The sequence below is a fragment of the Dermacentor albipictus genome, chromosome 2, assembly GCF_038994185.2.
Source record: "Dermacentor albipictus isolate Rhodes 1998 colony chromosome 2, USDA_Dalb.pri_finalv2, whole genome shotgun sequence".
NCBI lineage: Eukaryota > Metazoa > Arthropoda > Arachnida > Ixodida > Ixodidae > Dermacentor > Dermacentor albipictus.
Window position 1 is genome coordinate 51,625,596 of NC_091822.1, and position 18,873 is coordinate 51,644,468.

Here is an 18,873-nt window from a genome sequence, read left to right on the forward strand (position 1 = left end):
AAGAAATCACTTGAGTAGTTTTCTGAGCTGGAGACCTTGTAAAAATGTTCGCCTAATAAGTTGGCCTGGTCCTGTAGTGTTGTTTGTGTGCCTAGACATGTGAGTAGTGGTATTGTGTATGACGTGTACTCTCCTTTCAATTTCCTTACGTGGTCTCACATTCGTTTTGACGTAACCGTATTATTAATGGAAGATACATAAGTTTGCCATGACGATTTCACTGCCTGTCTTCGAATAAATCGTGCTTTGACTTTGGCCTGTTTGAAATTCAAAAGGTTGCTATAAGTGGGGTACCTCCGTAGGATTCCCAAGGTCTTATTTTGTTTCTTTTTGGCTTCGGTACACTCGATCGTCCACCAGGGATTTACCCTTTTTCGCACAATACTGGATGACTGGGGTATTGCCTTTTCTGCTGCAGAGATTATGACCTCAGTGATTTTCTTGTTAAGTTCGTCAATGTTTAGTTCTTGTGAAAAGACAACTTCCAGTTTCGCGCTTTCCATAAAAAGCGGCCAGTCAGCGAGCTTTAGTTTCCACTGGCGTGGCCTAGTGATTAAGGTTGGAGGTGATGATAAAAATTTGATGATTGTGGGCAATTGATCACTGCCATAAGACTTGTCGACGGTTTCCCATTTAAAATCATTAAAAAGAGATGGTGAGCAAAAAGCTAAATTTAAGCAACTAAAAGTGCGGGAAGTTGGTGAAATGTATGTCTGTGCACCTGAATTTGAAAGGCAGATATCATTTGACAGAATAAAACCTTCAATCACTTTCCCTCTTTGGTCAGTTTTGATACTGCCCCCCCCCCCCCAAAGAGTACCGTGAGCATTAAAATCCCCCACTAAAAGAAATGGCTCCGGTAATTGACCTGTTATATTTTCTAAGTATTTAGTGGTAAAATGGGTGTGGGGTGGGATATACCGCGAGCAAATGGTGATGGTTTTGTGAGTTATAACCGTGACAGCAACGGCTTCTATATGACTGATAATTGGAACTACTCTAACTGCAATACCGCCCTGCACAGCAATGGCTACACCACCCGAAAGCCGGTTTAGGTGAGTACGGTCGCGCCGTACAGCTGTGAAACCTTTTAAAATATGTTTGTGTTTTTCGCCTAGGTTTGTTTCCTGTAAGCATAAGGCCACAGGAGAGAAGTTAAATAACATGTCTTTAATGTCACCTAAGTTATGTAAAATACCTCTACAATTCCAGTGAATTATAAAAGATGTTATGGAATTGAAGGGTAAAAAATGGATTTAACAGTTGAATAGGAGATAGGAAAGAAATTAGGTGACGTAGATCTCAGGAAGGGTGATACAAAGGAGCGATAACCTTCAGGTTATCTCCTTCTTATTTGGGGTGGTTATTGGGATCTTGTCCCTCTTACCGCGCTCGAGGGAGCGCTTGTCCTTCGGTGTCGATGACACCGAGGTTTTTGTATCGACCTCCATCGCTCTCTCAGAGGCACTGGAGGACCGAGAATTTGGCGCCGAGACACGTGTCTCGGGCCTTGGAGTACGCTTGATCTTAGGGCCCTGCGAAACTGGTGTCTGCAGGGTCTATGAAGACGATGGCGTAGCGTCGGCTGCTTCCACCACGGGGGCGGGAGGGGTGACTGCGGCACCACTGAGCGTGGGCTCGAGGACTCCGGAGGCCTCTGTGACGCTGCCTCCGCCTGCGTCACGTCGGCATAACTGCTTCGCGGAAGGTATTATAGCCGCTTCCTAGCTTCAAAGAACGAAATGTTTTATTTCACTGTTAGTGCAATGATTTCCTTTTCCTTTTTCCAGCATGGGCAAGACCGCGAGTAGGCTGGAGGGTCTTCTTTGCAGTTGATACAATGTGGGGAAGAAGTGCAGTTTTCAGATTGATGATCATTTGAGCTGCATTTAGCACAGGTTTGGCCTCGGCATGCATGTGAAGTATGTCCGAACCTTTGGCACTTGAAACACCGTTTTGGGTTTGGGACATGTGGTCTGACGTTTACTTTTACGTACCCTGCATCCAGAGAGGTAGGCATTATGCTTCTTCCAAATGTAAGTATGCCATTTTTCTTGGTATCTCTTGGTCATTTCTGCGGATGACTATTCTTTGTACTTTTGTCACGTTTTGCTCCTGGAAACCCTCAAGGAGTTCCTCATCACTCAGGCCAATAAAGTCTTCCTCTGATATCACACCCCGGCTTGTGTTCAGTGTTTTATGTAGTGAAATTGTCACTGTGGCGTAGCCAAAGCTGGTAATGATGATGATGTGTGGTGTTTTATGGCGCAAGGGCCAGGTTTGGCCAAAGAGCGCCATGACAAGTGGTAATGTTGACGATGTCGTATGGAAGATGTGACTTGTCTGTAAAGTTGCCTAAATATAGTCGCTGTAAAGTGCGTAAAATCTATATGCTATAAAATTATGGCGATGACTAATGACGAATACTATGAACAATAAAAGCCATCGTAGAAGAATGATGCAAAATAGAAAATATATAATTACTTGGAGCACCGCTGCCTCGCCAGAGCCCATGAAACACAAGGGCCTAGAGGCATGTGCTATATGAAAGAGCTATCACAGCGGCATCCTCTGAAGAGAGGACCCGCTACGAACATGTGGGGCTAACAACATGCAAGACATCTTTCAGAAAACTTAGGACTGCATTCGTTTCAAATAAAGGTTCTAGGCCGAGTAGCATTACAGGATGTAGGGGGATGTGCTGCCGGTATGCTAGAGAAAAATGTTTCCTTCTCTCAGATTCTGCTGCGCGACACTCCAGGAGGACGTGGAGGACGGTCAGCATCTCCCCGCATCTACCACAGGTTGGAGGATCATTTTCAGTGAGTAAGAGGTTATGCGTGCCAAATGTGTGTCCTATTCTGAGGCGACAGAATAGGACATCTGTTCACCGTGATTTTGTTACGGAGGGCCAAGAACCTAACTGTGGCTTTATCACGTGCAGTTTGTTATTTACTTCTGTGTCCCACATACGTTGCCAGTGGTTTCGCAGTTTCCTTCTTAAGAAAGGCTTCAGGTCTGTGACAGCGACCGAAGCAGTAGGATTAACTGCATGCAATGAAATTGATGTGGTCATCTGGTCCGCTAGAACGTTACCCTCGATGGCCCTATGTCCAGGCACCCAGCATATAATCACATGTTGGTTAGATATATATTCTTTACAAAGGACGGAGTAGAGTGCTATAATTACCAGATTTTTGTGGTTACAGAAAGACACCAAGGCCTTCACAACACTAAGGGAGTCCGTATATAACTGATTTCTGGAGTTTTGATTTACTTATATGCTTTACGACCGACAGCAGTCCGTAAGCCTCAGCCTTAAAGATACTAGTTTCCGGATGCAGTACATCGTTTTCCGAGAAGGATGGACCAACGGCTGCATAGGACACGCCGTCGTGTGACTTCGATGCGTCTGTGTAGAACTCTGTGCAGGTGTATTCGTGTTGGAGTTCCCGGAAATGCATTTGGATTTCAATCTCTGGAGCGTGTTTTGTAACCTGCATGAAAGATATATCGAATTGTATCAGCTGCCACTCCCAAGGAGCTAGCAGTTTGGCTGCATGCATCGGTCGAAGCACGAGGAGTGGAACATACATTTCATGACTAAGCTCCCTCACATGCAGCGAGAAAGAGTGTCTTACGGAGGGACGATTATGAAAGAGTGTAGCATATGTCATCTCGTTAACGGTATTGTAACACGGATGTTGAGGATTAGAGTGGACTTTCAGAAAATATGTTTGGCTGATGTATGTTCTCTGGATATGAAGTTGCTTCCTAAGAATGCGGCAAACGAGAGGGTGCAAGCTCTAGGCATATACAACACATTTGAAGAGTTAAGAGCAGCCGTTCTCGTGACACAAAGAGAACGACTATGCCTCACAAGCACAGGTAAAAACGTTCTGTCGCGTTTAGGCTACCCATTGCGACCGCAGTACTCCAGGGAACATACGACCGCAATGCCGGATCCAATACGCGAGCGCATAGTGGTCTCCCCAATCCCACGCAACATGAACAAAACTTATCACACAGCGAGAAGACAAGCGAGAGCTAAACATCTTCAGAAAACCTTCGGCAGTAATCAAGACGTAATGTATACTGATTCAGCTAGATTTAGCAAAGCACATGTAATAGTGGCAGTTCAACCCACACGCCACGGAACGCTTCACACATCAGCCTCGATACGCACTAGGTGCAGTGCAACAGCGGAAGCAGCGGCGATTGCTCTCGCTATCGCATACAAGGAAAAGCAAAAGAGCTCAGCTTAATAATGTCCGACTCACAAGTGGCATGCAGAATGTATCTACAAGGCAACATACCACAAGTTGCCCTTAAGATCATAGGCGACACATTGAAAGAAGATCATGCAATTTTATGGTGTCCTGGCCACGAGGGTATCTCGGGAAGCGAACAGGCGCACACTATAGCTCGGGAGCTTTACTAACCGAGCTGGAGATACGCACAACGATGAAAAAGACGATCGCCTACTGGTCCGCGATATACTGCAGCACCAGCGAAGAACCCGGCAACAGTACGCCCCACCCCACAAACTACTCAATGTAGAGGAGGCGCAGAAATATAGAAGAATACAAACGGATACCTACCCACATTTGGGTAGATGCCATAAAATAAACCCAACCTTGTAAACTAATTCTTGCCCGTGGTGCGGGTCATGGCCTTCATTGCCTCACGTAACATGGGAGTGCGCCAAAAGGCCTCATGCCATTAATTCACCTTTGGTACTCAGCTTGCTAAGGGAGCCCTGGGAGGCCATCCTCGCTCCTGTTGACCTCGAGGCCCAGAAAGGCCTCTTGGACCAAGCTGGGCGGGTGGCGATGGCCACTGGAGTCTTGGAATAGGGACCCACCCTGCACCGCTCCCTTTCGCCATTTTTTTTACCTCATCAATAAATGTTTATTCCTCCTCCTCCTCCTACCACTCATTCGATTCTGCATATAAACTTACAACGGGACTTGTCCTGAAAGCCCCCGTGGCTAAGCGGATACCTAGATGGTGAACAGGGTCTAGCATCTTTAGCGTACTCGGGGCGGCAGAATGACAGATCATGGCACCACAATGTAATCGTGAAGGAATCAGACTGTTATAGAGATTAATTAAGCACTTACTGTCACTACCCCACGTAGTCTGGGATAGAAGTTTCATTAGGTTGATTGTTTTCAGACATTTTTCTTTAAGTTGTTTAATGTGGGGGACGAAAGTGAGTCTATAGTCAAGTATAACACCTAGAAATTTGTGTTCATTGTTTACGGGTATCTGTTACGGGATCAGGCCTCTCTTTTTTGTAAAAAGAACACAAGAACTTTTGTTAGGATTGATCTAAAAACCATTTTTGTCTGCCCACATCGACATTTATTTCAGGCCATGCTGTACCTGTCTCTCGCAGACTGCGAGGTTACAGGATTTGAAAGCTATTTGAATGTCATCCACGTAGACAGAGTAAAAGATGGCCGCCGGTAATGAAGCACGGAGCGTGTTCATCATCACGATAAAGAGCGCGCAGCTGAGCACGCCGCCTTGCGCTACACCCGTTTCTTGCGTAAAAGGACGTGAAAGTACATTACCGACTTTTACCCGGAAGGTACGATTGGACAGATAGCTTTCTATTAGGTTAAGCATATTACCATGGATGCCCTTTTCTAACAAGTCCCTAAAGATTCCGTAGCTCCACGCTGTGTCATATGCCTTCTCCATATCGATGAATTTGGATAGGAAAAACTGTTTGTGTACAAATGCGTCACGGATGTTTGCTTCAATACGTACAAGGCGATCAGCTGTGGAGCGCCCCTCTCGGAAGCCGCACTGATAAGGATCAAGCATTTTGCTCTGTCCAAGGAAACGAATGAGTCGCCGATTTGTCATTTTTTCAAACACCTTACAAATGCAACTTGTGAGGGCTATCGGGCGGTAACTTGCCACTGAGGAAGGGTCTTTGCCTTTTTTCAAGACCACAATGCCTTTCTTCCATGTTGTTGGAACGTACCCTGGTCCCAGATTGTCATTGTGTAAGTTTTTGAGCATTTTATACACGATTGTATCAGATCCATGTGCGGTGCTCATGCATGCGCACAGGGCAGCTCTCAATTCGGCAACACTAAACGGACGGTTGTAAGGCTCATTCTCCCGACATTTTCTTGTTAATGGCTTACGTTCTTCTATTTGTTTATATTTAAGGAAGGATTGCGAATAATGATTTGAACTTGATACGCCCTCAAAGTGCTCCCCAAGTGAGTCTGACTGATCTTGCAGTGTATCGCCCTGTGTATTTACCAGAGGGAGTTGATATGTTTGTCCCCCTCTAATTCTATTTACCCTGTTCCATACTTTGACCTCATCTGCAAACGAGTTAATACTCGATAAATACTTCTGCCAGCTTTCTCTTCTGGCCTGTCGGCGGGTTCTCCTACCTTGGGACTTTACTTTTTTAAACTTGACAAGATTTTCTGCAGTGGGCGAAGCGCGTAGCAACCCCCACGCTTTGTTCTGATTCCTACGTGCGATTCTGCATTCATCGTTCCACCACGGGACATGCCGTTTGCATGCCGAGCCACTTACTTCACGTATGCATTTAGATGCGGCATCTATTATGAAGGCTGTGAAGTACTCCACAGCAGCATCGATTTCTAAAGAAGAGATGTCATCCCATGATATACTAGTTAAGTTTCGGAATTTCTCCCAGTCTGCAGCGTCAATCTTCCGCCTAGGAGCCTGTGGTGGATATTCGTTTTCTTTAAGTGTTCCTAAGAGCATGGGGAAGTGGTCGCTTCCGTAAGGATTGTTCGTAACTTCCCATTCGAGTTCAGGCAATGTGTACGGGGAAACTATGTTCAGATCCATTGAAGAAAAGGTATTGTTTGCAAGACAGTACTAAGTGGGTTTCTTCTTATTCAGAAGGCACGCACCAGAAGATCAAAGGAACTGTTCAACAAGATGACCTCGCGCATCTATACGAGAGCCGCCCCACAGGGTGCTGTGCGCATTTAAATCGCCAAGAACAGCACAAGGTTCTGCCAATTCATGTTTCGTTAATTTGTAATGTGGGGCTATGTAAAGAGAGCTAATGGCGATGAGTTTCTTTAGGAGAACAGCTCGAACCGCCACTGCTTCGAGAGGCGTTTGTAGCTGTAAAAGTTGACACGCAATGCTCTTATGGATAGCAATGGCGACACCGCCCGATGATGCGACAGCATCATCGCGATCTTTGCGAAAAGTTATGTACTGTCCGAGAAAGTTTGTGTGTTTCGATTTTACGTGTGTTTCTTGTAAACACAGCACTATTGTATTGTGTTTATGGATGAGTTCCTGCACATCATCAAGGTTTCTAAGAAGACCTCTGACGTTCCATTGAATTATTTGTGTATCCATATTGGAAGTCAATAAGTGCTGTGTTTATGGAAACGGAGGTGATGCCTTAGGTTACAGAGCTCTTTCGAGGCCCTGTAACGGGGGTTCTGCCCTTTCTGGAGCGTTCGAGGGAGCCTCGCCGCTCCTTAGGCGTTTGGTGCGCCTTGAGGACAGGTGTAGTGTCCATTACCTCTTGTGAGGCGCCGGACACGTGCTCTTGCGAGCGAGAAGTTACAAGAGAATTTGTGCTATTTGTTGACTGGAATTTGTCAACAAAGAGCACCAGGCCTCTCTTTCTTGTAAAGAGAACACAATAACTTTTTGGGGCATTGATTTGAAATCCATTTTGGTATACCCACTTGGACACCTTGTTTAAGCCTTGCTGTACCTGTCCTTCACACACTGTAAGGTTGCAGGATATGGATTAGGGCATTATTCTACGTAGACGATATACAAACAGTATATCGTCTACGTAGACGGAATCAAAAATAGTTGGTGGTAATGATGCGTGTTAAGTGTTCATCTTAACGACAAAGAACGTGCAACTGATGACGCCACCCTGGGGTTCCTGAGTTTCCTGTATGAACGTAGGCGACAGAGCATTACCTACTTTCACCCGAAATGTACGGTTGTGTAGGTAGCTTTCGATAATGTTTAACAAGTTGCCGCGGATGCCCAGTGCCGACAGATCGCGCAGAATTTCGTACCGCCAAGTTGTATAGTACGCCTTTTCCAAGAAACACAGTTAAGAACGATTGTTTATGTATGAAGGCATCGCGAATGTTTGCTTCGATGCACACTAGATGGTCGGTTGTAGAACGCCCTTCCCTAAAGTCTCACTGAAGTGCGTCAAGCATTTCGCTGGAGACTAGGAAATGTACGAGACGGCGATTGATCATTTTCTCAAAGAGCTTACAAAGGCAGCTCATAAGCGCTATAGGACCGTAGCTCGTCAGCAATGATGTATCTTTACCGTGCTTCAAAACAGGGATCACAATAGCTTCTCCACATTTACATGGGAGGTACCCAGCAGCCCAGATAGTATTGAAAAAGTGTGAGTAGCGTCAATTGTGTGTCGGAGTGCAGATGCTTAAGCATATCGTACATGATTTCATCGGGGCACAGGGCAGAGCTCTGACATGCTGGTAATGCTGCTTTAAGTTCGGCAATGTTAAAAGAATGGTTATAAGGATCGTTTGGGATGCATTTCCGATTCAGTGCTTTAACTTCTTCTGCTGCTTTATGTTTCAGAAAGTTATCCGAATAGTGGGTGGAGCTAGACAAGCGCTCGAAGTGTTCACCGAGAGCATCGCCCTGATCTTCAAGCTTGTTTCCTTCTTCATCAACCAGAGGCAATGGATGAATTTGTTGTGGCTTAAGCCTCCTTAGACCGTTCTATACTTCTGCCTCCTGTTTGTATGAACTAATTCCGTACAAGAACCTCTCGCAGCTTGTCTTCTTAGCCTGCCGTCGCGTTCGTCTTCCCTGCGATTTAATATTTGTGGTCGCTACAGCCGTCGCATTGTCATGGGTGAAAATAGGGGTAATTTGTGTATGTGCAATAAATGTCTCTGAAACAAGACAAAAAGAAAAAAAAGAAGCAGAAGTGACCCCCGAGTGGCCTAATTATTCAGGGGAGATCGGCCACAGCCTTCCTTCGAAGGGCTGTTGTTCACATTTGGGCGAGAATATCCATTCAATTAGTTAATGATTACCTGACCTCGGAGCGCACAGCTTCGCAAGGTTCACCGCTGTCTAAAGCATACTATAGTATTCTAGTATTAAGACAGTCTCAGTTTAGTGAGTTGTTTGCAGCTGCTTGCGAAATTAAGCACACAGGGAATGAGCGCATCATAGAACTAGGAAGTTTAGTTATGCCTAAAATACCACATAAGCGCCAAGTAGGAACCGAATCTAAGTGTTCCATATATATTCACTATAGAATAGCGGAAAAAGTGCAGATCCTTTACATTGTCAAAATATCTGTTGATACCCAAAGTATCCGGTTTCACTGATTTCGCTGCTGTAGGCGCTCTCTCAAAGGTATTACAAAAGCTACTGAGTCGAGCCAACGAGAAGTATGCGGACGTTACCTCTTAATAAGTTAAATGCTGACTCCACAATTTCGACAAAAAGTATTATTGTCCACGAACAGCGCATCATTAAAGCTCTCTTTGAAGTTATTAATAAGCTTTTCATCCTAGGGCTGGAAGGCGGATGTGGTGACCTTATTCTACACATCCTTCACTTAAAGACAATTTCTTAATTTCCCAGCAGACGCTTTGTTCCCACGCGCGTGAACGCAAACCGCATGTTTCCCTTGCAATTTTTCGTTACGATTTCATTTGCTGATGACTACCTCAAACAGCTTCATGAGTGGGTATTACGTGAGGCATGAGCCGTTGCATCGGTAAAGTGTGCACTTAATGACAACCTAGAAACGCCGCGTATCAAAGTGGAGCACAGTGTCGAAGGTGGAAATGTCGAGTAGTCCCGGGCCATAGCCCCCCCCCCCCCAAAAAAAAAAATATACAGAGTAGTCTGAGCAACCGCTCTTTCTTTTCTTTTCATTCTTTCTTTCTTCATTTTTCTTTTTACAGCCGAGGTGTTATACACTAGGTTCTGTCGGTTTGTGTGCATTGACAAAAAAAAATGTAAAGGGAAGATGGCGGCCACACCAGAGCTAAAACAGCTAAAGCATAAAGCAAAAGCCTATCACCGGGTGTAGCCCAGCTGCGCTTAATCGCGAGCAATGTCAAAACGTATTGTGATAAAGAATATCGTAATAAACATAAAATTCAGTGCCCTTCCAAGCATCGGCACACGTATGAAATGTTTTTGGTCTGTGCAGGCAGATGAGATCCGCCATAATCTAGCCATAAACAGCTTGGCTGTAAAACTAAAACATGAATAGACATCAGTGTTGATTACGGTTTGACGTCACTGGTTCTATGGGCAAACCACGTAACCTTATCGCAGTTCCCTTCCACCCATGTAATGGTTAGGGTTGCGTGCAGGGAGCACTGCGGATGAACAGCGCGCCTAGAAGAACACCGTCGTGAATAGAAGCGGGAATGTGCACGGCGACTGCGGGCGGCACGTAATACGGACGAAGCTCATGCCGCATACGCCAAGCGTGCCCACCTTTGGTGGAATCACCCCTACCGACTCCATTCCCATCGTAATAGTGGGCGATTTCAACACAGACGTGTCCCGGCCCGAAGAAAAGTGGTTCGTGGCGTATCTTTTGGAAAGGCTCGGCATTCATTGTTAAACAAACAACAGTCTGCCCTTGAGGCGGCATCGGGCGTGTATAAGCCGCACATTGCCCAAGAACGTTTCCAGTGTCACCACAGCCACTGGCCGTATATAAAAGTGATCATAAAGCGACAGTCAACAGATAATAAATCCAGAAAAGCAAGCAAAAGAAGGTTAAAATTAAAAAAAGCATTGGCTATGCAATTTCATAAAACCACAAACAAAAATCGTGAACAGAGCCGCCATCTTCTACACGTTCTAAAAGCCGACGATCGATTTCGCCTCACGCGATAGGACTAGATTGGCCTAGGCCGTGATATCGGCGCAGCCTGGAGAATCGCGCGAGGCGAAATCGAACGTCGCCATTTCGAGCGTGTACAAGATAGCGGCCCTGGCGAAATTCATTCTGATATGTGCCTTTTCTCAATCAACATATTTATACACTACAATACATTTTATTAATTCTCTCAAGGTTACATCAGCAACAAAGGAGAGATGACGCAAGGGAAAAAGCTGCGTTGTAGCAGCTTGAGAGCCACCCTGCGCCCTCTGCCGGGGTGCATAGCCTAGCAGCTGATCACAACAGCAGTCAGTGGAAGAGCGCACTCACAAACCCGAAAGAAATACAGCCACAAAATATCTACATCTGACATTTGCATGAATTTATGCCTCTACTATCACAGGACGTTATTTGACAAAAACTACTCCACATATCCTATGCACAGGAAACTCATTTACAAGTAACCGAGATAGAATGCAAGTAAAATGAAGGTACACGAAGCCATATATATGTTCTAATCGCGAACTATATACATTCAAACATGGAAATAAGTTTGACTAATTTCTGCAGTTTATCGCCATATATATACAGCTCCGGTGGTCGTCAACCTTACAGTAAAATGGCTCTGAAATTTTTTTTTGTCGCTTACACGCCAAGATAAACGGTACGTTGGTCCAATGGCTAAACGTACTAGGAGAAAGATTAGAAAGCTTTTGATAGCGGTTGGCTAAAACGTTCTTGCGCTTAGTATATTCAACACGAATACGTGAAAAACCAAGATATGGAGATAAAAATTTACGAACAATACATATAGAACACTAATCGCACCAAAGCTATGTCATTTTGGTGACTGAAAGTCGTTCGATGGTGAATTTCGTTGCATCAGTGGACCGCAGTGAACGACGGTGTTGCTGAGAGAAACGTTTGAGGAGCGCACAGCAGTCATGCCAGTGGTTTGATGTCAAGAAGACATCCAAAACATACGACTTCTGGAATATGATCGAGCACAAAATCATATAGTGTTTGGCAATGTTTCTAATCGAAAGTTGACTCTTGCAATACTCCTTAGCCAATTGTCTCTCTACATTTTCTGTTCAAACTACTTTCTGACAATTCTGACTGCCTTAGGAGCTGGTAAATTACGAGCTCTTCCATTCCTGGCTGAATGCTTGACTGCAATACCCTACTGAAAATATCGGAGAGCCAATCGGATTGTTTTGTGAGAAACACTAGTGATCTCGGCCATTTTCTTCTGCCAAGTCCCAGACCTGGAGAACAGCACAATCTCGGTCCGAACGCATTTGAAGCTGCTACATCAAAAGTGCGGAAGCAAGTAATATCATACTTTAACAATTTAATTGAGAAATGAGAATATAGAGAAAGAAAATTAACGTTGAAATATTGTCCAACAACTCCTGCAAATGTTGCAGCTTGTAAAATAGAGGGAGGCGCACGAACATTTTGGTGACCCGGTAAATGCAGTAAAAAACGTGACGGCTCATATCTAGATTAGCTATGCCTACTTTAAATTTCAGTTGACAGACACTAGTGTGACAGGAGTAATCAGAACAAAGAAATCGAGCTGCGCTACAGTGAACTGCTTTTGAATGCTGGAAATAGAAGTATTCTGCGGTCCGCAAATAAAGCATGTGTCTTCCTCATTAGCGTTTTATTTAGTTATCAGCCAATCCAGAATTTATTTGCACCCAGTGAGCGATATGTTCTTCATTTTTTCTGATGGAGGTTTGAGAGTTCGCATTTTTCATTTCTTTTGCTGGTGGTGGAGCCATACTGCAGCCAAAGAACATCTCCTTTCTTTTGGCATCACGGCGATGTTGTTTACTTTCATGGGCAACGCAAAACAGCGCACAATATTACACAAAAGCTGACGAAAATTCTGCAGCATTCAAGTTCGTTTCTTTATTTATTTCTTGCCTCTTTTGTTCTGCAGATTACGACACCAACGTTGTTTACACCTCGACTAATACAACCAATGTATAGTGAGGTATGGCTTCAAGTAATATTCGTAGATGTACTGCTAAACTCCTTTAGCATTGCGTCGATTGTTCATTTCTAAATACTAGAGCATAATTTCCCAACGCTGAATTTCACTCACACCCACATTTATTCAGTTCTTCAATTCTAAACTGCTCGGTGAAACGTTACTAAATGCGCCATAAGTTCATGTGTTTGGCTGAGAATGTACCACTAATGATCGGTAATTACGCCGTAATGGGTCTAAGCCTCAATTCATTGTCGCTTTGTGTTTTTTTTTTTTGGGGGGGGGGGAAGAACCCCACGAGCAACACGCCGTGCCACAAGTAAAACTCGTTTATTTCTTGTAAAGCATTAAAATACGTGCGAGAGAGTTGCAGACTCACTGCGGTCAACGTACGGTAAGATACTCGCGACAACAAGTGTTTCCCACTCCTCAGCCCTAGATAACAAAGATAAGGCAATAAACACACGAGACTAACAACACTTCTGCAGTACACTATTCGGTGCGGAAATGCCATTCGCAACAGAATGGAATTTATTTACAGCAAATATTCTTGAACACTTTCTTGCCGTGTAGATTCGCAATTGCAGCGATCTGCCCGCTGATATTGTGGAGAGTTCAATGACCTGATATTTGAGCTCGCATGGTGCCCAGCTTTAACGCGATCCGAATAGTTTTTCTAAGCTTCAAAGGTGCTTCTTTTCTTCAGTTTATTATACTATATTTTTACTAGGTCAACAAGCAGTGACATTCAGTTCCGCTTTTCTGACGCGCGTGCTGGATAAGCGCTTATGTTTCTTTCACATAATTGCGCTGTTCGCTAGCGTTTGCTGAACAAATGATCACTATGTAACGAAGCTCCTTTGAGTACGTATACTTGCTCGCGCCTAAGGCCCGGTATTAACGTTGGTACTATGCATTAAATGAACTAATAGAGTGCGGCAAGCTCTTTGCGGCACAGAAGGGAAGGCGACGCGGCGGGTTATACGTATCCACGGTACACACAGAGCCGAAGACCGCCGACACTTACAAATGCTGCTGCCGGCGCAGTCAACCCCATGCGCGCTGCATGTGGAGCCCAGCTGCAGAGCCGTAGTCGGACTGTTTTTCCGGTCGCATCCTGCGAGGTTCATCGGCGCTGATAGCGGGCCGCCGAGGGCGCTATTTTCCATAGGAGAGCTGCAGTGCCACTGACAACGCACGAAATGAATCGACCCAGTGCAGTCGATACATAGCGTAACAGAGGGAAAGATAGGAGCGGCCACCAGAGCCATCCCGCGGTCGAGCGTGAGAGTGTCTAGCTATACTGCTAGATTGCTTCGAAACAAACAAGAAAAAATGCTTTAACGCGTGCTTTATTACCTTGAACTAAAGATAATGCAATAAAAATACGCGACAGTAGGAGTAATCCCTCTCCCAACAATATATTGCGACCAGCTGCGGCTGTGTCCATGACTCACAGCGGATCCCATAAAATGCGAAGCATTACCGGGCTCTGTTGCCGAGCGCGTTCTAGATGGCTCGATTGGTTGATTGATATAAAGGGTTTTATGGCGGAAGAGCCAGGTATGGTCACAGAGCGGCATACACATACTGATGGCTTTTCAATGAATCGCTTAAGAAATAGAGAAATGTACTTTGATTTGTAGGTGTAACATGGCGGTAAATAGGCCTAAAATCAGTGGCTGTCACTTGCGAAAAATATACAAGTATTGAAAACATGACCAGAGATGTAGACTATGACCGCAATGTTCTGTTTCGCAGGAACAATGTAATAAAACGTGTAGGTGAACGTAGCATTAGTGCCTCATCTGGGCACCCGCCGTGGTTGTTCAGTGGCTATGGTGTTAGGCTGCTGAGCACGAGGTCGCGGGAACGAATCCCGGCCACGGCGGCTGCATTTCGATGGGGGCGAAATGCGAAAACACCCGTGTACTTAGATTTAGGTGCACGTTAAAGAACCCCAGGTGGTCAAAATTTCCGGAGTCCTCCACTACGGTGTGCCTCATAATCAGAAAGTGGTTTTGGCACGTAAAACCCCATAATTTAATTTTTTTTGCCTCATCAGGGCCCTTGAATACAAGGGCCGAGAGACACGTGCTGTACTACACTGCAAGAAAATTCCGTAATTTAACGTAGAAAACATACGTAAAAATACAGACAGTTTCACCTTTTATCAAAATGGAGGGAGTCTACGCAAAAAAAGAAGGAAAGAAACGGACGACACCTCTGTTGTGTCGAAAACGGAGGAAACATGCGTTAAAAAGGCAAAAAAACGTGTTTATCATCCATGTTTCCAAAACGGAGAGTTTCCGTAAATTGCGGCTGGCGCATACTGCAAGAGTGGAATGTGCAGGTATACCCGCATGTCTCTTTGAGCCGATGACTGTTATAAATAGAAATCAGAAAATATTAAGCGGTCAAGGTGAGGCGATCATTATGACGCGTACTCACTAGCTAGTACTCATCAGCTGTCTAGCGGTAACGCAAGTTTGGACTGCGCAAGCGAAAGGTGGCGACACTTCACTTTGTTCGCTGCTCTTGTGGTCGTCAGGTTGTCCGATTTTCATCAGCGCTGTGTGACCCATCTTTCGCAAAGTATGTCGTTGCTGGACTTGCGATTTAAAATCATGTGAGATTTATATCACTACTTCTATCATTGCTCTTATGCACAACAGTTGCAAGCCACACGGGAAAGCCCTAAAGGCCCATAACAGTTGGGAGTCGGGCACAGTCGTACGCGCGAGCCATATAAAGAATTCCGTTGGCGAGGGCAAAGAGCTTACGCGTTCGATGTTTTCAGCGCTTATAGTACATATATAGACTGAGACAGAAGGAGCTCCGGAAAACGAATGTTTCAACAGCTGTCCTTTACTGCGTGAGCTTCTGACAACACTATGGATTGGCCTTTGTTGCTGTGAACCTAGGCCTACAACCTCATTTCTGCCGCCCATCAAAAGGTACGATACCTTGTGCTTGCGTTTCGTATGTATGCCGTGTTGCCTGTTTTCTCAAGTTGCGAACTGCGAAAAAAATTAGTCAGCAGTAGCGCGCGTCAGAATAAAATGACACGTGGTCTACACTTGTATATTTGCGAAAGTTCTCGCGTCCCTTCACAGCAGTACGCAGTTGTTGTGCAGTGAAGCCATTATTGAATGCCTGCAAGACCCTTGTTCCCGAACCTTTATATGTAGCCTCGTGCAAGTTGCACATTGTCATCGCTTCAAATTAACTTATTTTTTACCTATGGTGCGGCATCTGCAATGCACGCGAAGGAGCAGTGTGAAGGCATTACGCTCTTCTGTCACGTCACGCGAGTCCGTGGGTTTACTTGTTGATATCGGTGTCACACTGTCACTTGATGATGATCGGGCCATATCCGGATCGAATTTCTCGATTCCGATCGACTACAATCCCTGTTACACGTCCCAACAATCCGGATCCAGTCTGGGCGAGCTCAAGCGCGCCAGTTGCCGTAAGCGGGTTCAAAGAACTTGTGAAATTTGTATAAAATAGCAATATAAAACTCGTTTTTTGTCAAGAAAACATTATTGCGTTTGCCGTAGTCGGTAAGGAGGTTACCTGATCGTCTGCGTCTCTCAGAACTACCTGGTCGTGAACCTGCGATCGCGATCAGGCCCGATCGCGATGCACCGATCTCGAATTGTCTGGATACACGGTTTGGTTCCTATCGCGATCGAAAGTGACCGTTTGACATCGGTATTAAAGCTGACAATGTACTTCAGGATGCGCAGACATGTTTACAAATGTGGGATTTATTAGCGGTTTATGTTCAGACTCATTCCTTTGCTGATGCTCATTTTATGTGAAGAAATCACACTCAATAATACACGCGACTGTAATTGTGCAGCCGATGTGGCCTTCACATATCCTCAAAATGTGAACTGTTATCTTCATTAATGGCAGACAACATACACTGCGTCAGTTTAATCTTAATCCCCGCAGGGGCGTCTGCGTAAGTAGGCGTTTGGTGTGTTGCGACACCACGTACCCGAGCACACGAGGGTTGGATCCTCCCGCGTGTAGCCGTGCGCGGCTTAGTCGTGTCTGGGGAAAGGGGGATCCTGGAGGTTGAGCCGATGCTGGGTGTCTGGACCTTCAAGGCCCCCCGGCGGAGGCAACACACCTCTTTGGCCTCTGCTTCACATAGACGGCACCTCCAGACTGACCCACCTGGAGGAAATCGGCAGTCGCCTTTTCTTGTCCCTCTATTCAATCTTTTGCTTTCCCTCTCGCTGTCTCTTCTTTCCTGTCTTCTTATCACTTCTTGTCACTTCCGAATTTCAAGGCGGCAAGGGTTAACCATGTGGGCGTGGCCTTCCTTGGTCATGGTTATATGGTTATATCAGTTATGTATGGCTAGTGGTTCTTAAAACACTCCCATATTGGGCTCCATGGCGGGCGGCCAGCTTAGCTGCTGAACGTATATGTAATTACATGGATAGAACCCCCTCTTCTGCAAAATCTGATCGGAGGCCGAAAAGGCACCGGACCGAAGTAATGAACTTCACTAAACCTAGCGATAGCTTTACAAAATTTTTTGTCGTCACGTCTGAAACTGAACAAAAAATTCAAGACATGTCCCCTCTCCTCATTGCCAAGGCACTCAACGAGTGTATTGGTGATACCTACAAAGCAAAGAAAATGAATTCTGGAGACCTCTTGCTCGAAGTTATGACGGCTGAGCATAGCAGGCAGATTAAGAAACTTGAAAAGATCGGTGAGAACAGAGTGTCTGTTTCACCACATCGTACACTGAACTACGCGAAGGGTGTGATTTCAGATACAGAACTCCTAAAGTGCACAGACGAGGACATCGAAGAAGCCTTGAGAGATCAGGGTGTTCTATGTGCAAGACGAATTAAATTTAGGAAAAATAACATTGAAACTCCGACGAAACACATTGTGCTGACCTTTAACTCCTTAACGCTTCCAAGTGCCGTTAAGGCCGCTTACCTGTACCTTAGAATAAGACCATATTTGCCCAATCCCCGCCGGTGCTTTCGGTGTCAGAAATATGGCCACGGATCCCAGTCATGTCGCGGAAGAGCAACCTGTGCTAAATGCGATCAACCAGACCATGGCGATGAAACGTGCACAAGCGAGCTGTACTGTGCAAACTGTGCGGGTCAGCACGCGGCGTTTTCCAGATCTTGTCCTGAGTGGAAAAAAAAGAAAAAGAAGTGATTGCATTGAAAGTACGGGAGAACATATCATACATTGAAGCCAAAAAGAGAGTCGCGTTTGCCGATAGAGGTACTTACGCGCAGGCTGTGCATAGAGGGCGTGCGCCGCCGATGGTGTCAGTTGGAACACAAGTGGAGCTGCAGGACAAAGTGTCAGCACTCCGGCCCTCCCCACCCAGTGAAAATACAGACGCTCGTAGCAAGCCTCTCCCAAGAGGCCCAGAGGCTTCTGCTGGGGCTGACGTCAGTCAGCACGCGGTCTCACCATTGGTGCCGAAGGAGCGCTTTCTTTCCAAGAAGTCGGCACCTTCATCAAGCACCATGAACGATGAACGCCCAAAGGGCGATGATATGATGGAAGTGTGTCCGCCGGACACGAATCAAACAAAAGAGCCTACATCTGGTAGGCAAACCAAAAAGTCGGGGATTCCCCCTGGAAAACACAAAGGGGGTAGACTTCCGGTCATTCCGCCTGCCAAGGAGACGTGACCCAAAAAAGCATTTTAGCAAGTTTCTTGCTCATTTACATATGTCATCTTTGTGACCTTTTACATAGAATCTCTTCGTGAAGTACTTGATAGTCCACATCATCAAATATGGCTACTATTGTGCAGTGGAACTGCCGTGGTTTAAGAACTAATATAGATGACATTTACGATCTTTTCAAGGACGCTGAGGCTTCTCTTATGTGTTTGCAAGAAACTCATTTGAAAGGTTGTCATAAACAACCTCTGCGTCGATATGGCATCTTTCGAAAAGATAGAGAACAG